Genomic DNA, 22743 nt, shown 5'->3' with positions numbered 1-22743 from the left:
ACGCTGAAATAAAACTAAACTTTACTAAATACAGATCTGAGAATAATTTTGATGAACTATTAAAATAATTATGTAGGATGCTCAAATTGGTTGCTAAAATATCACACCTTTTTGCGACATTGCTCATCGTACTTCAGATCCCTACGTAATTATTTTCATAATCTGTTAACTTTATTTTTATATTTAGTTAATCAAATTTGTACATCTAGCTGATCTAGCTAAATTTTTAAATACTTCAGCAAAATCTTCGATCTTTCTGTGTGTAAACAAATATGTGCGAATAATTACAATAATCTTGTCACAGAATGTAAAGCGTACATAACATCTTTAAAAAAAATATCGTAATTTTTAATATATATATATATATATATATATTTCAATATATATATATATATATATATATATATATATATATTAAAAATTAAATTTCAATATATATCTATATATATATTTCAAAATAACAAAAACTTCAATAAATTTTTACTATACAATCCTTTCTTCGTGTACGATTGCCTAGCAGCGCCTTAACAAATTTGAGAGATAAATTTGAAGTCGGATAAAGATAAGATAAATATCTTGTCGCGAGCCGCGAGTGACGTGACACGGGTTCGGCAATTTTGCATATGATATAGTACTTAACTTAGGTTAGATTACGCCCATTCATCTGTTCAGCTAAAGCGCAATCATTAATGCAACGCTTCCTCGTATGCGCACATGTCTGGCAAAGACCTAATGGCACACACGAGACTCTCTATCCTCCGAATCGAGAATGTTTAATGACGGCACATGGTAAACGCCTTATGTCTCGACGGAATTATGCGGAAACGATGATTATAATTGCATTACCTTCTGTCATACTCTTCTGTCGTACACATGGCACAGATTTTCAATTAGGCTCTGTACATCCTTTTATATTTACAGGTACGTAAGCCGAGTTTACGGTAAAAACTAACCGGGAAATTTTCCATTTTATTCGTTTTACGGCAAGACATTTTCCATGTCTGCTTCATCTCGTAAACGCATCGTAATTTTCTCCGAGATAATTCAGTTGCAACGATGAACTTGCGTCGCTATTATCACGGAAATCGAAGTCACATAAAAATGACATTAAAAAGAAGAAAAATGGGAAGTTTGTCTTTATGTTCTTAACATTTCTTTTAACTCTTCAACGATTAAGTTGAACTTTGAAGGCATAGTCAGTATTTGGATTATGAATTCTGGTAGATAAATTTAAATCTGTAAAATACAATTTGACTTCTATGTTATAATAAAACATTATTAAAGCTTTCACAAGCATGCAAGATTTTTAAAATTGTTATACAGTCTGGAACAATATATAGAATAGTATAGAGTTTGTTATTTTAACTTCCACTACGTGGCCACAAAGAAATTTACAATAACTTCTTAGCCATTCGTACTTTATAAATTAATGGTTAACTAAAAACTAGCAATATATCTTACTGCACACACCATCTTTCTTTATTCCATAGTTTATTACAGCCTTTAACTCCTATCATTTTATCATCGTTTACATCAATATCACATTATTTTTATATTACAAAATTCTTACACAAAGCTTAGTCCGAAACAATATAAAAATCTGCACTGAAAGATCCAATTACTGATAAAAGGTACAAAATTCCACATAGCTGACGGAAGGTTTAATCTCTAAAATCTATAAATATATATACTTTCGGTTATTTACTGTCTTAAAATAAACGCGTTTATGTTGACATATTGAGCTTCTTAATTTAATCTGAGAAAAATAGATCTACGTACACGACTGGATCGAAATCCTTTTTCGTTTCGTCACGGGTAGGGGGATGTAATTTGGTTCAGGGATTTTGGGGATTCGTGATAGGCCCATAAAGAAACTGCATGCATCCGTCCAATGACGGAAACGCCGAGTGTAACTTCGCTGAGAGTGCTTCCACCGAGGTAGTTTCAGATCCAACCCGAGGAAAGAGAGGCCACGAAGTGGACTGTGGAGACGCCATTACCCTCGACACGTCGAGGTTATCTTCCTCGACACCCGGGTTTCTCTCCGGAGATTCCTGATCGTGCGCGTGAACTGGGTTAGCTTCGAATAACTTTGAATGCTTTCGTACTAAGGCATTACGCTTATGTGTAGGTGCGATACCGTTGAAAACGATGGAACACACACGATGAGTCCGCGATAATATTTGAGGCGAGGTACACCAAAGATGCGATAACGGGCAAATATTGAATCCAATGAGATCTTAATGCTTTCTTCTCGTTAGTTGCGATTTTAATCACCGCCCATGCTAACCAAGAAAGAGAGAGAATGAGAAAATATCGTAATAACTTCGATATTTACTTTTTAAACTGATAGCTGACTGTGAAATTTTTTATTTTTTCAAAATAATTGTTTTAAAATAAAAGTTCCAAGAATTGAGCGCCCAATGACTGAAAAATTAACAATGTATTTATAATTATTAAGATATTTATTAATAACAGCAAGAAAATGGCAAACTATAAAGAAAAGAATTTAAACATTTTGTATCAAAATAAAAACAAAATAATATAAATATATAATTTGATTCAAAATTATTATACGAAAAAATAGTTTATTTCAAGTATCGCAGAATTATATTTTTACTCATCTTCTTACAATTTTGAATAATATAAATTATAATAAAATAATGTTGAACCAAAGCTCATTATTGACTAATTTTGAATAAAATATGCAGTGTGTTTTAATAATTATCAGAAACCGAAAATTAAATTTTAAAAATTTTAATTAAATTATTGATACAATCGGTATGGTATACATTAAATGTTCTTTTTTAAATTTACATAGATTTAGTATTTTTTGATCATCGAACAAAGTTTTTTACGGATACTAATTCCTTCTGTATCATTAATTATTAATTAATGACACAATTAATGATGTAAAACTAATTTTATCCTCTTATTAGTTTAGTCATTTGCCTTACACGCTTATATTAATTGCACGTAACTACATGTTGAGAGCTTTGATAAAGAGCGTGTAGCTCTAATGAACGATAGAGATCTTTTGAATGGAGGAAAAAAAGCAAAATTATAGCTTAATTAAACTCTAATTGGTATTATAAATATTACACGAAGCTCCCTTCAGTTTTCGTCTTGTCATATCTTACATCTATCCGTCACATATTATTTAAGAAAATTTTAGGTCTCATTTACATTTTAACAGTCTAGTCACAGAGAGAATTATAAGTAATAAAGTTTTAGCATTTAGATGTAAATCTATAAGTAATTGAGTTTTAGCATTTAAATTGAGTATGCTGTCGGTAATGGTCAGATTTAAAAAAAAAACAGAAGAGTTTTTTTGCACATCTATGTGTGTACTTAATTATATATAGTTAAACATGAAAAGATACATGTATATCTTATAACTTATTCAATAATTTAATTTAATGGAATATAATAATGTAACCCTGCTTGTATGTTCAGATCTCTTTGATCCAAAATGTAATTTATTTTATTTAAGAACTTGTCTGACATTTCGATGACATCGTTTGTTGGTATAAAATTTTTTCTGGGAAAATTTTTTATTTTTTATATTTAAAAGTTTTTTTTAATCATATTGACTCAAACTATATAATTATTTACTATAATATCGTAAATTTCAACAGACTAACAGAATTAAATAGACACAGCAATCCATCTTAAAACACACACACACACACACACAATTCGGATAAAACTACACTTTACTGCACTCGTTGTAACCGCGAAAATAAAAATCGCAATCGAGTAGCCCCATGTAGTCGTTCGTAATTTTACTTGTTCTCACCAGCAGCGGAGAGAGACGCTTCATTTCGCTCGTAAAAGCTAATTCCCTAATTTCCACGTTAATTTATGCAAAGAACGCTCCGCGCGTTATGGCGCGCTTATCCTAAACCCACATTTTAACGTTCCTCCAACGCTCTGAATAATCCAATACATCCGTCGGGGCCATCCACGCCAAACACCACCGCCCGAGGTTCTTATGCAAACGAGGACAATACATTTTTAATTTCATGCAAAACCACGCCACCTGCTGCAACCGCACAGTCGTGATGAATGCAGCCGCGGACGATTCGACATCTCGCCCGGCTATACCTTCTCGTTTCTGGGTCTGTCATCTTGCAATTGGTTTGCATTTTTTGGTCGAATTAATCGCGCGACGAGAGAGCTTCTCCGATGGATGAGAGATGCTGCGTACGTCATTCCAGATTTGCTAATGACCAATGAGAAAGCTGACGTGCGTTAGATTATCGATTTTCTCGAGAATCTCTCGGTGCATTTTAACACCGTGGCTGTATGCGTTATGAGCTTAAATTAAAAATGTATCAGATATACAGTCTCTGCAAAAAAAGTGACTTGGAATTGGAAATTTATACTTTCCGTATAAAAATGAATGTTATGTACATATGAAGGAGCAGTCCCGTTTGCCTACAAAATGATTACCTACAGCTTCGTTTGCAATATATAAACGTATTGCTCGCACGATCTCATCACAATGCATTGCACATACAATCATACGCGAGAAAATCCACTTAATCCAGTATGCAACGAATAAATAAATTAATTAATAGCGTTTACTTTCTGGTATTTCTTTTTAACTACTTAAAAATTTGTCGAACTTATGATTCATTGATATGGCTATGCGACACGCACGACTATTCAGAATTAGGTCAGAACTGCTCAGCTAATTACAAGGTAATAGATAATTAATGGATAACCGACGACACGGTGAACCTGACAGTTTATTTTTGCAGGAACAATGCTTATAGATGTTAAAACAAGATAATAGTATTATATGGGTTCATATAACTAGGATGTTTTATGTATCTTTTTTTTAGAACGTTCTTTGTTTAAAAGAATAATCAAGGACTAAGAGATAACGCTGTATGAGTAAAACAAGCTAGAGACAGGGCTGGAGAATCAAAACGCAGTTAGTGGTATATAAATTATTTATGACGAATATCTGCAAGTTTGTTTTTTTATTCTTGTATTATTACTTTTTTCTCGCTTTCGACAAATATCAAACATATTTATTATTTCATTTTAAATTCTAAATAAGCCATCATCGTAGAAATACAAAATATTTTCCTCTACTCTAAAGCAAGTCATAACTTTTCTCCAGTTGAAACTCGTCAAAGTTTATCAAAGAAGACAACCTAATAATTCAAATTGAAATGATAACTAAGTATTATGTTTAGCATTAAACATTATATCAAGTAAAAGGAAGGTTAACTCATTAAAAGTTCAAGAGTGTGAGAAATAAATAACGTTGATGGACCACGTGTGTTCTTTGTTTAATTAGCAATTCAATAATGACTAATTTGGATGATACAACATTATGATGTTGTAAATTATGTGGCATACGAGATAATTTACGTTGCGTGTACTCGATCGAATGTAACTTAATAGTTACAATTAACAGATATAATTAAGATAATTTAGTGCATCCACAATTTAATCCCTAGTTCGCTGTTTACATGGATGAGTACTGTCGCACGTTGCGACTTTCCCGAAACGAAATAGTATATGCTTTGACTGAAGAATCGAAAGCTTTAGGATTTATCAGTTCATGCTCTAATAATCCAATGTGTACCAATACTTCATCCTACGCTTTCGTTTGTTTCCTTCATTTGTCGTCGGTATGCGAAAGCACTGACCTCCGTTAAATCAATGCCATTCCTGTGTGCGTCATAGTCGCCGCGATTCTAATTACAAGTGCACGTAGCGATGAAAACATTTTACACTGATGTTTAATGAAAGATTGTTCACCGTTTGCACATTTCAATTTACCTACACATACCCGACCATGTTGATTGCAGAGTAATTAAAATTACCATATGGACAAAGTGCCCGCTCGCGTAATGAAAAAAAAAATCGCGCGAGTCATAAGCCATTCTACGAAAAGCGGATTTCAATGCATATCGTGAATAATTGAGTGAACATTTAGTCTTATCAGTTTGCGAGACGAGCTTTTCGCGGAGGCGTGTTTAAATCCGAATAAACTCAGAATAATCGGTGCAAATCCGGCGTTGCGAATATATCGTGATTCTTCACGGCTGATCGAATAAAATAAAGTGGGTGGAAAGTCGTAAAAGGTTTGAAATATTGGAGATTTGTGAGAGAAAGTTCGAAAAAAAAGGCAGATATCTCTGTGGCAGATGTGATTATATTTGTTACGTCTGACAGTTGCCTCCAGAAAAATATTTTTTATTCTATGCACATTAGAGAATACCGACGACGAATGCGAAGGACGGGGTGCATCGGCGTGTCGGACAGACGGATATGCACGTGGACATCGTATAACGTTGATAATAAATCGTGTCAAGGTGCAAAGGCAATAACAACTTGGCCTCGCGCATTGTCCAGGGAGTCACGAGCTTTTCCGTTCGCCGGCGTTGCCTCCCGGAAAAGTAGTTTGAAAGGCGAATTGAAATTGAATTTTGCCGTAACTGAAATGTCGTTTAAAGAACGATTACAGCGGGCCGTATTGATCCGAGAAAGCTAAGCGGTGGACAACGAGCTGAAAGGATATAGAGAAAGGGAAAGGCGAAAAAAGAAAAGTAAAGAAATAAGCAGTTAAAATGATCGTCTTGTTAAGAAATTCTTCAACATTTCTTTCTTACGTTGATTATACGAGATCTTGATAAAATCCTTGCGCCCCATTAATTCCCTTAGCGTTTAACAAAAGAATTTTATATAAAGGAAATCTGTAGATTTCGCAATATCTCGAGTCTTTTTAATTTTTATTATAAAGGATTATTTTATGACAATTGTTATGTCTCACAATTGCACGAGAGCTTTGTATTAAAGTAAAATCCATATCAATACACAGAAAGAATGATTCTGTTAAAGTATTTAAAGTTTTAGTTAGGACGTTTATTGATAATGCTGCATCAAATTTTAACAATCTAACCAGTTAATAATCAGTTTAGCCATCGTACAAAATTATTTTGATGGTTTAAAATTATTTTCAGATCTGCACCTAGCTATTATGTGTCATAATTTCATAAGCTCTTCTATATTTTAAGTAAAATCAATATCGGTGCTCAGAAAGAATGGTTTTGCTAGAATATATAAATTTTTAAATAGAGCATTTAAACATTGATGATAATACTGCAAGAGGTTTTAACATTTAGCAACCAGTTTAAGCGTCATACAAAATTATTTTCAGATCTGTATCTAGTTAAATTTTTAAATATCTCAGCAAAGCCATTCTTTCCGTGTGGCATTTCTAAATGCCGTTTACACGGGAACATCTGAACAGATATTTAGTTACTGGCACGAAAAATTTCGTATTACTCGTCGAAAATATGACTGGTTTTTTTATTATAATAAAATATCGAAATATTGATTTTCGGAGCAGGTATTTTGCGTGGCTTATCTCGAATAAGAGTGATGTAATAGGAGATGGGAATCGTAAATTAGCTTCTCATTATTACGATATTTACACAAATATTTCTCATTAATTATATTTTAATTAGATATATCACGTATCTCATGCTTCGAATTTTTTATCGAATTAAATATAATTTTTATCGAGTAATTTCACAACTAGATTGAGAATGCAAAGTGATATGTAAATTTTCAAATACACGAGGCTATATAAAATACAACAAAATACGTAATACGACTGTAAGAGCTCAATTATCGAAATTGATAAATAAATGAAAAATAAAGAAATTGTGAGAATATACCTGAATATTACAAAATACGAAATATTTTTCGGAATGCTAACGAGCCGTTAGGCGCGACCTTAGTTTGTTTGTTTTTGTTCCGTTATATAAGTTATAACGCTGCCAATCTTCATTCGTACGCGGAGACTTGATCCGATAAGTAGCAATGTTCCGTATTCTTATTCTTTGATTCATAAAATACAGCGTGAAATAACGTACGTAAAGCTCGATGATTGTAAAAAATTAATATTAAAAAGTAAAATAATGAAAGATTCGTACTGTTCGAATAATCATTCGTTCTAATTAACATGATTGTTTGGTAGATCTCGTAATTTACTAATTCTTGCGATTAATATTTATTAAGTAGCTATATATTAAGGTAATTAATTACCAGGCGTGTCGTTCAAAGCACAGTCGCAATTAACCATGTTTTCGTGAGTGTCGTGTGCGTGTAAAGAATTGATCCGAGGTCTGATGTGACGAGCAGGTCTAAAAGAGACATCCAACAACAACGAAGCAGCCATGTGATATGTAATTTATTATTTGTATGTGTGTGATTGCGCTGTAATAGATTAAACAATAATGTTAAATTTTGAACAGCTATAATTAGGCATTGGCAGAATCATTATATGATAGAATATTAATTATGACATAAATCAGTTACCTACATTTGAGAAATTAAATTCGGAAGCATAATAAAATAGAACATATTTTACGTGTGAACTTAATAAAAATGATGAACTATAATTTTATTTTTGCAAAGAGGAATTTTTAAATCTAGTAAAAATATTACTTTATATTTTTTTTTATCAAGCACTCTATACATGTATAAATAAGAAGTTTTTCAGAAATCGCAATGTGAACACCATAAAAATGAAGTATAATTAATATTTTAAAATATATTATTTAATTAATTTTTAAATTTATTATTTAGATAAATAGTGAAAAATTGTTAATATTTAGATATGTTGCTTTTTCCCTCTTTTCCTTTTTTAAACTTTTTTGAAATAAAATTTGAGGTCTGTATTAAGCCTGATCCTTGAATGAATCAATATTCAAATATTTTTTAACGTGAATTTTTCACAAGGATGCATAAATATAAAGACAGAAAATATTTTACCATGGTATTTCGAGTAATTTATTCAATGAAAGAGCATTAATATTTAATATTAGAAGTTTTATTTATAGTGTACCATTTTTATTTTATTTTTTTATAGTTCATTTATATTTATGTTTAATGATTTGACTAAATTCATAAATGTTGTTACATGCTCGAATGCATAACTTCATGCGTTTTTATTTTCGTTTGCTCGCTTGAAAACTTTTAACTTTTAATTCGGAATTTTCATATCTAAAATTATTTTACTTAATCTTTAAAATTTGATATTAAAATACTACACGATAATTATAAAATATTTCGTATATTCAGAGGCAGTCGAGTTTAAACATATTTCGCTGTCAATTTTGAAAACATGTAGCTGATTAAACTTATTTAATTAGTCAGATATTAATTAGTTTTTGTTAGCTTTATCAAGCTGTCTCTCTTCCTAAATAATAAATAGCAATTAATTAATATTTCTCTTTTTGAAGAAAAATGGAGAAGAGAATTGTTGTTTCTAATCTTGCGTACAAAATGCAATTTCTAAAGTAGAGTTGCGGACACAACGAGGCACGAATTCCCCAACCTTCGTTCTTTTCGTCGACTGAATATAAATGCAAAATTTTCACGCCTCGGAAAGGATAGAAAGGACACTAGGAAGAGGGACACCGGACAGAGAGCAGAGTCATAGCTCAATTTGAATTCCTTTGTGCGCGTTAGCGTGTATCTAGCCCCCCCGTCGTCTCCACTTTTCTTTCGTCGGCTGCTATAATGACGTTTGATATGGTAAATTCAGAGCATACTATAAATACTGAACATGTTCCATCACGAAGCTAATTTCGAGTTCAAATTGAATGCATTCGAGACCGTTGATTCTCGAATTTCAGGATTTCGTAATTCTGATCGTTGATTCTCGAATTTCGGGATTTAACTTTGTATTAATTCGAAGAATTTTTAATTAATGAACATTATGTTGATAATTACTACATCGATATACTAAATCGATATGTGCAACGTTAATATTTTGTATTAATATTATATATTATATCATATACATATATATATATATATATATATATATATATATTGAGATTAAATAATTTAGATACATGCATTTGGGACCAATCTTCTATTTCGTTGCCATATTTATTATAGTAACTTGAGATTAAAAAATTATTTAAATTATTGTTTTAAAATTAGATATATCTATTATTAGGTTTAACATATAAGTTAATTTCGAAGTTTTATTCCACGAACAGAAAAATATAATATTTTATTATAAAATTTTAATATCATAAGAGAGAGAGAGAGAGAGAGAGAGAGAGAAAATTAAGTAAAAATAAATATATAGACATAGTATTATTGTTTTATTAATAGATAAGATATGTGATTAGAAATGATTATTCAAATAGCTATCTCTCATACACGCTGCACCTGATATTGCGTAGGAAGAGCCATCATTATTCTCTCGTTGATTGACGTCAAGTATCAAACAATGCTCCGTGAATATTAGCTAAATCCTCGTTCGGATATACTATATACATAGGAAATACTATGTGTTAAATGTCCGACTACAATAATAAATCACAGTCACGATTAATTGAATATTGCGCGGTATGAAATCGATACCGGAAGACGCATTTTCCATTAAAAGCGAGCAACCCTTTTGCGTAGAAATCTACGGGATATTCACGTAAACGTGCTAATTAGAAGAGACCGAAATAATTGGAGAAAGTCGAGACAACAAACGAGCTACTGGAATAAAAGAATCTGCATCAACAACAGAAAGGAACATTGTATTTCCGGCAAATAACTAGTTCATGTTAAACACGCGAGTAAAGTCGCATATAATTTTTTTTTCATTTTTTCTCACGGTACTCTTATATTACATCTGCAGAAATTATGTCATATTTAAAAAAGAAGACAATACTGCATGTGAAAAATCACAAGGGACTAAAAGATGTTCATTCCTCTTTGAGGACAAGGCACATAGCAAGCAGACGTACGATTAAATATACGATTGTTTGTTATATATAATTGTGATATATAATTAAATAGCCGTGGGATTAATAATGTGACCATTTTTTTTCAAACGTATTAGGAAACCGGATATGTAACGAAGAGATTAAAATATATCGTTACACGAATGTCCGCGTGAGAGATTTATTCCGTAATTGTGGATTCGAATCGCCGCGTGCGACATCACATTTTTTAATAAAATATTTTATCGCTGAAATTGGGAAAAATTGCAGTGACGACGGGAATGTGTATTAATAGGTTCTCGAGCGCGCCATATGTGCTGTCGACTAAATGGGTTACGAGAGCCTGCCAGACCACAATCCGCAAGAGCTTAACATCAATTACTAATTATTCTTGTCATTAATCTCCCTATTGCTTCTGGAAATATAGTCTCCCGTTTCTATATCTATATAACATAATTATTGCAATATTTGCAGTAGACATATGCTTAACCTATATAATTTTGTTCATTTTTTATTGCACGAAACGTTTGTTTAACTGAAGAGTATCTAAAAATTTAGCTAGATATAGATCTGAAAATAATTTTAACCATTAAAATAGTTACGTAGAATGGAATAGTTACTCAAACTGGAAGCTAAAATGTCGAAACTTTTTGCAGCATTGCTCATCTTGCTTGAAATTCTAATGTAATTATATTGATGGTTTAATAAAATTATTTTCGCACAGACCTGTATCTGGCTAAAATCGTTCTTTGTGATCATTTTTTCATGTATCGAAAGATTACGCCATATTCACATCTCACTTTTATCAATAAATGCGCATATTTAACATATAATTTATATTATACATATATTTAGAATCTGTCCGAAAATTCTTTGATTTCGGTTATGGCCAGTTTCGGTTAAAAATTGAAATTTTGAAAGTTCTTAATATTTTATTATGCAATATAGTCACAAAAACTTTTCTCTCAGTGTTCAAATATTTATTTGAACTTGTGATGCATGCGAACAGGGACATTGTTTTGTTAGCAGACGTTGTAAAAATATGGTAAAAATGACTGTCAGGAACAATCTATATCTATGAAAATAGCCATACTTCTTTAAACACTCCACAATTCTCCATAATTTACCATTTAAGAACGGTCGTAATTTATCGTCAAGCGAGAACAGTTTCTTTTTTCTTTTCCTTCTATCTGATAATTAATAAGTCGTCTAACTACTTCTGACAATTTCCCGTATAGCTATAGAATGAGCCAAATCGACCGATGTGGCGCATTGCGCTCTCATAATTCGCGAAATCTCGCGGGCAGGACCGTATTTTCTCTCTCGGCGCGATACTCGCAAACTCGCCGAGCATAATACATCATTCCGGCGTTTATCTCATCCCGACATAGCGTGTGCACTCCTCTCTGTCGACTTTCGTGAGTTCATGCACGGGGAGGTAGTTGATCGGACAGCACAAGCCAGGCAAAGGGAGGAAGGTTGCCTTTTCACGGATGGCGAAATGCTTTCCGATTATCGCATCCATGCAACGCGTGCAATTGCGACTGCAACGAACCGTACATTATCCGTGGCTATGTGTATCTCAGTACGTGTATGTGTATGTATGTGCACATTCGTATGAATATGCCCTGTACCGTAATAGGTCTGCAGTCACACACATAGTCATAGTTGCACGGTTGCACTGCGCCCACAAAACGAGGGTGATAGTTAAACAGACGTGCGCACGCCTCCGCAGACAGTATAACTCCGCGCAATCTAATACTCGATCCTCGTGCCCCATCGTCCATGAGAGATGCTGAAGGCAGTGCCCAACCCTCAGCATTAATCTCTCGAGCAACGTTTTCGTAATGTTTACATTTAGTAAAAGTTACGAAGGTTATTGAGTTGGCTGTTTCAGTCGCCTAGTTTGTTAACAGTCCATGGAAATAGTTCAGCTTTGCGGTGGAATTCGAGCGGCAAAATATTTAGAGATCGGTTTTCGTGGTATTTCCATTGCGGTCTTTTTTTTTTTTATTTTTATCTCTCAATCGCGTATGTGAAACTGCGTACAACAGGGCTCACGTGCATGTTGCATCGTGCTATTCCATAGCACAAATTGTTACAGCATTTAGCATATGGAATCTCCCCAGACATTGAGTGTGAACTTCCAACTTGCTTGGAGCTAGATGAAATATATATATATATATATATATATATATATATATATATATAAAATATTGGTTCTGATAGCGCTTAAACACGAACTAGGTCTTCTGCCAATTCTGATGAAACACGTGTAATCCTACATGCCTCGTACAAGCGCGAATGCGCTTTGAACAATCACGAATTCTAGGAAGGAAAGAAAAGAGCGTAACGATGTCCGTAATAAAGGTAATAGCATAAACCATTACTGCGATTAAGAGCGAACCATATGTATTCTCTGTTAAAGAAATGGAAGTGCGCGAAATTGGAAATCTACTTTCTGCCAATGACTAATTTTGCAATCGTTGCACCAGTTAATCTTGAATATATGGAATATTCGCGTGTCGTGAGCCAACCGATCCGTTTGTTTATCTCTTCCATCATTTAAATTCTTTACTTAAGCTACGAAGAAACCTACATTCGTTCTCCGAAAATCTCCGTAAAATTGGCTTAAGGTGAATTTCGCGTGATCTCATATGCTAGTAGTCTTAACTGAAAGGCAATCTAGCTTCCAAGGTGAAATGATTTTATGGTAGACATCTACCAGATAGTTTAAAATTAAGATTAGGATTATGAAAGAAAAAAAAAGTGTAAAGAAGAAGGAAAGAGGAATTAGCGCGCTGCAAGATTAAAAAAAAAACATCGGAGGTTGTCATTTTTAAAAATATAGTTTTATAATTATAATTTATTGGATCGAAGTATTACACCGTTAAATATCACAGCAATGGTAATCCAATCTCTTTAGTTAAATAACATTCTGTTATTTTTATCTTCTGCGTGTATCAAAATATAAATCAATACATTATTGTGGTTTTAAAATAATCGTCTATTAACGTATACATTTAGTAAATGATAAACTAAATTTGAGTTAAATGTAATATATATTTTTTTAAATTGAATTGTTTAACTTCATTGTTTTAGTTAGATTAATGATATACTGAGTAAGAGCAGGAGCAACTTACAGGAATAGATAACGAAATGCAGAAATAAGACTTCGAACACATTGCAAAATGTAAACATGAGTAATAACGACATGACCCAGTTGCGCGACCGGTATGGAGAACCCGATCGCAGAAACTTAATTATAATCACGAGAATGCTGACGATGCGGCAAGGACATTTTACGTAAGATCGAGAGGAAAGATGCAAGGGCTAATCATTCGATTATCCTTACATCACCCTTGATAACAGTCGTTAGTGGTTTGATAATAAAAGTATTAAATTTAGTTTGTAAGATAATTTATGCAAGTTAAAAAATTGAAGTTTATTCAAAAAATTAAAATTAAGGTTTATTTAAAATATGTAAAAATTAATTCCTAAGTCCAATATCAATCAACATATATTTCAATATTCAATGTTACACATATTTTCAGTTCAGTTTAACTAATCTGCACGGATCCCGAATTTAATTTTAAAATGTACGTTGTAGATATACAACACATTCGCCCTTAGAGAATTGAAAAAATATTATTGATCTTCGAGCTTGATAATAAAAGAAAATATCAATTTGAGATGTAAAATAATCTTGTTTTCGTTTATCTTATAAAATGTATGTTACGCGATACAGAGTAGTCTCGGATGCACCATGGCATTTTCCAGGAGATGTCGTAAACGTTGATTTAAGATTTTCCTTCTGGCGAACGTGCCAGGAGCGCAATTTTTGCACTGAACGCGATGAATACCTACAATACATCTCGCGATGCATGCACACGCGGGTGGAAAAGTAGAGTAAGTAAGGAACATATCTCAACGTGACGAGCCGCGGAATCGCAACTAAGAACTTCGCGAGTGGAAGCTCGCGAGTGCTTTCGGCACTCTCGAGCACCATCGTACCAAGCTTGAGCCAAAGAAAGCGAGAAGAAGAAAGAAAGTGCACGTGCAGGAATCACAAAACAAGCGATCTCGTCACTTTTGTATTAAATTAACCTTGGAAGAACGTGGCATCCATCGGAGAGGAGGGGAGGAGAAAAGAAAGAAGGAAAGAGCTTTCGGGCTTCCTAGTGATCGCAACCCCATTTAAGAAGAAAGCGTTTCTCGCGAGATGGAACTACACTTCCGCCACAGACATAACCCTCCTTCTCGCTCACCAGCGATTCCAGAGGAATAAAACACTAGAGAGAACTTTCACGACTGGGTGCTTTCAGAACACGCGAAACGTGACGATGAGACACGCGGAAGAACGATCGGATTCGCGCCTCAGGAAGCGAGAAAATCGGCATCCCCGCGGCGAAGAGAGAAAATGTCGTGACAACAGTGCGCTTCCACTTGCTCGTGTCACCATTTTGCGTTTTAGAACATTAATAATGGGCACCAATTCTTTCTCGATCGTACATTTCAGTTTTCCTATTCATTCGCACATCCGCAAAAATTCTCTGTGATTAATTAGATATAATTAATCACAGGGAATTATCTTTGAAGAAATTTGAGAATTTCTCGTGAAAAATGAGAAAAATTATTTACTTGGAGAACCATTTATTCGGTGTTTAATATTAATTCATAGGGTGGACTAAAAGTCTGGATATAATCGAATATCTCAAAAATATGCATATATTAAATATCTATATAATTAAATATATTCACATAAATAAAACTAGAATAAATTTTAATTATACTTATAATAAGAATATACATTTATATAAATAAATAATTTATTTAATATTATTTTATATCGATCTTGTATACTCAGTTAAAAAAGACGATATTTGGATTTACTAAAATGAATTATTTTCTTGTATATACTGATACTGTAATTCGTGTTACTTGTAATGGTTTCGATTGCTATCTACTTGAATTGTAATTAATTGGCCTCGAATCGAGCACCACTTCTAGCAGCAGCGCTTAGTTAGATACCGTTTAGCTAGAAGGATACACAGCGGAAACAAACAATCGCTAGCAATTTAACAGCCAAGCAATAGACGCGATCGAATGACCGCAGACAATAATTATTCCTTCCTTTGCAGCTCTATAATTGGAACAATTACCTCGCGCGTCTCAAGATTATCGAGCTGTAGTATATGCACATTGACTTGTATTCTTTAATTTTGAACATTTCACACTACTTTAAAATTAGACAAACAAAAATTATATAAAAAATTTATTAACAAGAAAAATTTGTTAAAACTCTTGCCACACATTTTGCACGAAAAAGAAGTGTTCGATTAACTGCGTTTTTGTGCATTTAAGTGCTTCAGAGAAGAAATATTACGCGATCGCGTATTAATACATATTGCACAAAAGATCTTCTGAGAATTCTTTTCACGATAGAGACGAAATTCCTTTCAAGTTGGTAGATATTTAATCGCTGAAATTCGACGAGTGCTCAATTGAAACGGATATGCATCAGCTGTCTTCTAGCAAATGAAAGAGAAAGAAGGTAGGATATCAGAGGATAGTTATTTTTCGAGCTCAGAAACTCTTGGTATGCATCGCCGCATAACTGGCACTGACATTACGAAATTCCGTGGAAAGAACGTCCCTTTTGCCTTGTGATTTAGCCTTGCACTCTCGGCCTTTCGTTTTTCGAGCTACCTTCATTTATTACATAGTTGAAAAAAATTCTTTTTTATTTAATCTATCCATGCTTCATTTCACTTAATATAAGAAATATATTAAGTGTCAATCAAAAGTGTCATCTTTTAATTGTTATATGATTATAATCAAAATGTATACAAATTTAGATATTTGAATGTGAATAACTTTATTTAATTTCACATTACAATTTTAACATTTTCTCTTAACGTTTTACATTCTATCGTTGATCTAGATTTTCCACTGTCTCTCGTCTGAGAAAAAAATTAGGGAAGTTATTAGAAGGTTCCACAAATTTAAAATGAAAAATGGTTAATTTATTGGAAGAATAATAAATCAAATTCTATTTTACGTATCTTAGTCTATGAAGAAAAATGTTTTTATATAAATGATAAATTAGACCATTTAAATGTTGATAAGACAACGAAAAATCTAGATTGATGGCAGAATGTAAAACATTAATAGAAAATGTTAAAATTTCAATGTGAAATTGAATAAAGTTTATTCAATTTTACATTATAATTTTATGTATTATGATTATTGAATGTGAAATTGAATAAATATCTTTTATTCAATTTTACATTCAAATACTTAAACTTCTGCATATTTTAACTACACAACCAACTTATGTATATGAATTCCTCGAAATTATTAGAATTCATAAAATATAACGGTTACAAATGAAACGTTGCGCAGTAGACGAGATTTTTAATTGTACGAGATGCAATATTATTTTCTCTTCTATATATCGGAAATAAAATACGATATGAAATTGAAACTTCATGTTGTATCTTCTTGCATCATGAAGCTTCGTTGCATTATGTAATAGTCATACACATTCTGCAAACACATTTTCCGCTAGAGAATCTAGAGAAGCGAAAAATTGAAAATACATTTGAAAATTGATTCTGTATTTCCACATAATTCCACATTAACCCTTGTTAAATAACCTTGTTATGCAACGGTATGCCACAATTTGGATTGATTATTGTCATTGTATAACGGTAGTTATGAACATTGTATATTGATGTTCCATTTATTTTTCTGTTTCAGGTAAGTGCATTAAGTGAGGCATTTTTGAAATATGCATGTTTACGAGAAAAATCGCGGCAACACAGATCCCACGCTAAAAAATGTAAGTGACGTAAATCTAATGTTATCCGCGTTTAACAAAAACAATAAATCATTCCTATGACGTACGATGAAGAGATTACCAGCAATCTCATCTATCTTGCGATCATTTCGTGTCAAATTTTTTTAGAAACATATTGCGCTCTGCGAGAAGCATTTGCCATGTTTTTTTGCATGCTGTTTATTAATGTACATAAGCAAAACATGTCTGATGCACTTTCCTCGATAAACCCGCGGCGTTTATCACGCTACACTCTGAGGACGATTTTAGGTTGCAATTTTAGGGACGCTTTCCGATTGCCATATCCATTAATGTATATCGAACATAATGCATGGAACAGGCTATTCGGAAACTATGTCGGATTCGGGCGTGGCTTAGCGCCAACTAAATGAAAAATATATAGTAGTCAACGAAACATATATATATAGTGGTAGCATAGCTTTATCTTCATATTGATGTGCACGTTAAAATAGAAAATCATTCGGACTGTTGTACATTGTGGTTAGTGCGACTGAATAGGCATTATTTTTCTGCGAACCATTATTTACGTGATATCTGCAATACTTGAACACTTTATGCTAGGGAAACTAACATCCATTACGATATTTGCCATTTTAAAGAAAAAGGGAATGAGAGAAAAAAATCGGTTCGTATTTCCAAAGATATAAAAATAGTAAGAGGTAAAAAAAAACGAGAATTGTAATTTTTGTGTTTGATATAATTTGTACGAAAAGAACAATTTTATTAAAAGATTTAAAATTTTGCTACAGTTCTAAAAGTAATTTTGTTGGACTATCAAAATAATTATGTAGGATGCTCAAGCTGATTGCTAGAATATTTGAATTTTTTTGCAGCATTGCTCATCATGCTTGAGATTCATACGTAATTGATTTGATGAGCTAATAAATATTATTTTTAAATCTGTATTGAAATTTTTAGATACTTCAGCAAAATCGTCGCGTTAAAATTAACAACGCAATCTGACGATTGTGTTGGCGCACTTGAAGGGAATAGAAAGATGTTATAAAAAATAGAGAGACAAGCAATCTATCGATTGGTGGTTTCGAGCTTGAGCTTATACAATTCACACGTATCTATTCGAGGAGGGGTCGGTCATGAATCAAACTAGGTCCACGTGGAAAAATCCGCACTGGCGCTCGTAAATGTCCGCCCATCGGCACTGCATTGGCCGCAGTATCGCTGCCTATATCTGAAATTTATTCCTTGATACCGTGTCATTCCCGTGAGACGAAAGTCGCGTAAAATAGGTTACAGTTATGTTCAACCTTCGAGACGAGGCCAGTCCTCTTGCTCTTCTTCTTCCTATAATCCTGATCCGTCGTCCTAAAATCGCCTTGTTCCGGCAAGAAGGTCCTTGGCTGCGGATAATCGTTTATTTTAGTTTAGCCATTGTCTCCGGACATTGCGGGACATCCCGGCACACGGGCACTTTGTTCCTAAAAGGGTGAGCTGTTTGAAAACGCGAAGTGCAAACGCATTACGTTGAAAGAGGGGAAAGTGAGGGTGAGATCGAGGATTTAAAATAATAGCATGAGAATACCTACAAATATTTTCACTTATCGTTATACTATAGAAATTCTTTGAAATTAAAAACTTGATTATTTTCTATTATCATTATCTACATTTATAACGAATCACAATGGGACAATAAACGTTAGTATTAATTGAGTTGTTCTAGAAAAAAAATGTAAAAGGAATTTTAATTAAGTTATTCTAGAGAAAATTTTTTTTTATTTTTTTTTATTTTATTTTATTTTTTTTCAGAAAGAAAGATGAAGGGAAACGTTATATATTAAAATACAGAATCTTTTTGTTCGTTTCTAAGTTGCGAAACATGGTTCGACTGATTCCAGAGCTCAATGAGATTGATACATCCTGCGAATACAGAATAGACCGTTTTTCTTTAGCATATAAACCAATTTAATTCGCGCTGACATAATTGCATTACTTTGCCGCGTAGAAAGAATTGTATCGTAATGCTCAGTTCGTTCGCCGTCTGTTGCCAGGTTATAGTTGAATTAATAATTCGAACGAGAACAGACGTGGAGCCGTGGCGTACCGGCGTGTTTGCGAGAGGGCAATCGTATACATAAATCTAATATTATTTTTTATTCCTCGGCCACTGCTAGAGAAAACGCTTCCGCGCGCAACCGTTTATTTTGCTTAATGTTCGTGCGAAATTAATGGCTCGTGACATTCGGATTTTCGCGTACGAAATCGCGACCATCTTTTCAAGCGGATCCTTCCTCGCTTATATAAATGGGCCGCCTCGACCGGCACAATCCGTACCTAATCGAGATTTAATTTAGACGGATTATTTACACTCGAATTAACACGTGCGACACGTATATCCGACGCGAGGCGCTTTAATCCCTCGAGAATACTATTTGCGGATCTAACAGGAATCGAATGTCTGCATGAAAAGAACGATTTTACTGAAGTATCGAAAAATTTAATTATACTACAGAAAGAATTAATACAGATTTTGTTGAAGTATCTAAACATTTAGCTAGATACAGATTTGAAGATAATTTTGTTGGACCATCAAAGTAATTATATATAGATCGCCCAAGTTGGCTGCTAGAACATCAAAAAGTCCTGCAGCATTGCTTATTATGTTTAAGTTTTCTACGTAATTATTTTGATGATCCAACAAAATTATTTTCAAATTTGTATCTACTTAAATTTTGAATACTTCAGCAAAAATGTTCCTTTCATGTAGATACAGATTTGAAAATTTTGTTTGGACTGTAAAATAATTATGTACGACGCTTAAACTAGTTGCCGCTAGAATATTAAAACTTCTGCAGCATTGTCATCAACACTTAACTATATTAAATAATAATTTTGATAGACCGACAAAGTTATTTTTAAATCTGTATAATTAGCTAAATTTGTAAATAAGTACTTTTCAGTAAAAGCATTTTTCCATAGCATTTATTCGAGTGTTAGTTTTCCCTTATTTTCCTAGTTAACATTGGTATACGATCGCGGAAGATATTTTTACACGATAACCATTTGCAAACCGTCAAATACGATAATCGTGAAAAGCGCGGAAATTCAGTTTCGCATTCCTCGTCATTTTCTGTCGCAGAGCCGTTTTTCCGTATACTACCGAAAATTCTCTTTTCGCGAGAAAGAGAACAATAGCACGCTATTATCATCGGCTTTTATCCACTACCGTTCGCCGTTTTGATAAACGCTCCGCGATTTTTGAGGCAACTTCGCTGGAAATTCTTGCATCGACGGAAGACCGGTTGCGTGTCTGGTAAAGATAGTGAACTTTCGTAATAACTCTGTGCAGCCGTAGATATGGAAGACGATAACTTACTCGACAACAAAACACTTAGTAGCGCGTCTCGTTTAATCATTTAAGGAGCGTTTAAGAACCTCAGAATGCTATAATGAAAACTGTTGAATTATATGCGCATTGTGGAAAATTTCCACGCTAATCTGCAGTGAATATAACTGTCAGAACTAGTTAAACTATCTCTTTTTGCAGTATTGAATTTATTACACTGTACCCAAGCTTGGAGAAATTCCAAGTTTCACGGTTTTAATAAACGATTTTATTAAATGAAAGGAATTTTATCAGGAAATTGCTGCGCTTGATATTTTTTTTTTATAAATTCTCGATATTTACTGGAACTAATTTATAGGTCAAGATTGGATAATTTATGATTTTCCGTCTCATAAGAATACGGATGACAAATCATTAATTATCTAATAGAGTTAAGCTTTTCGCTTTATTGAGCAGGATTTTTATTTTTGTATTGCCAGATAAAAAGATATATACGATATTTATAATTTTCAAAAACAATGATTCGAACTGAGTGAATAAAAGTTTATTGGAGCCGACGAAGTTCTCAGTATCTAGTTAAATTTTCAGATATTTCTGTAAAACTATTCTTTCTGTGTAACTAAATTTATTTTTTACTGTCGAAAAAGTATTAGATTATTACGGTTCTGGCCGATATCAAACAAGGATATGTTTGAATTGGCGATCAGTTGAGCCATGTTCCTATTACACGGTGGAAAAGCAGTCTGATCGATTCCGAATTTCGATGACTATCACGTATTTCCCGTGGCATGTGCAGAGTGTTCCAGAATCGACTGAAAATAGGTACAGAAAATTGCGCTGTTTTAGTTCACAAAATTGCTTAGCGTTCGACTGATAAATGTAAAATTAAAAATCTCAAGGCTAATAACTTGTAGCCTACAAATCATTGAAAGTAAAAGTGCTTTCTTCGGGCTTGTGCCTTTTTCATAGATTTCGACACACCCGATGGGCACCTCAGCTGCTTCTCTATCTGCGTACACGTGCCACCATCGTACGTGTAGTGTTAGACGACTGCGACTAGAGGGATAAGGAAAATGAGGTGTAACTAGAGAACGCAGTCTCAAGAGGACTGCGTGGGATAAGGCTCGGAATAAATCGATGGCAGCATGCAAATTACATTCCTATCCGAGAGCTGCTTACACACGTACCTAAGTAAGACCGGGAATGTACGTCAGACCGTCTATTGCTGCTTTACTTCATAAATTGGTCGTAAATTTGATTTATTCTATAATAATCAGCAATAAAACTAAGCCAATTATAGCGATAACATCGAGTATTTTTCGAGGAAAAAAATTTTGCGAATAAAATTTTAGAACAATAATATGTATTGGTTTTATTTTTATTTTATTCATATTTGTCTGTTGTGCGTCTGCTTTTTATTCAAAATAATTATCAGAAAATATAAATTTTTTAAATATTGTATATGATATTAGAACTTGTTAAAAAAAAATACAAGAATCGATAACTGAAATGTTAAAAATTAAACATTCTATTAAAAATTGAAGAATTAGTTAGTCGTATTCTATTGCGATTGCTTGATCTCATGAACTATACTAACTTGCGTACATTATAATAGTTTGTAATCGCTAATTGCTTCGGGTATTCGTGTCAGTGAGATACGCCACAGATAGCGACGGTTTCTCCATCGTCTGTGGGAATAACTCTCGACGGTGAAGAACGGGCCGATATATTTTATTAACCGAATTTCGACCGCAAAATTGCCGGCCGTATCCACACTGGCTGTACGACCGATTTCAATCTACGATTCAATAGGC

At 33.3% G+C, this 22743-nt stretch overlaps 1 protein-coding gene across 8 annotated transcripts in view; it reads left to right on the top strand.

Annotated features, from left to right (window-relative positions):
- LOC105149603 (phosphatase and actin regulator 2) overlaps window positions 1-22743 on the top strand; it is a 289109-nt gene that overhangs the window by 188582 nt on the left and 77784 nt on the right. The window lies entirely within an intron of this gene.

The sequence above is a fragment of the Acromyrmex echinatior genome, chromosome 12 (assembly GCF_024713525.1).
Source record: "Acromyrmex echinatior isolate Ae372 chromosome 12, ASM2471352v2, whole genome shotgun sequence".
In the NCBI taxonomy this organism is placed as follows: Eukaryota; Metazoa; Arthropoda; class Insecta; order Hymenoptera; family Formicidae; genus Acromyrmex; species Acromyrmex echinatior.
This window is presented reverse-complemented; position numbering and strand designations above follow the sequence as displayed.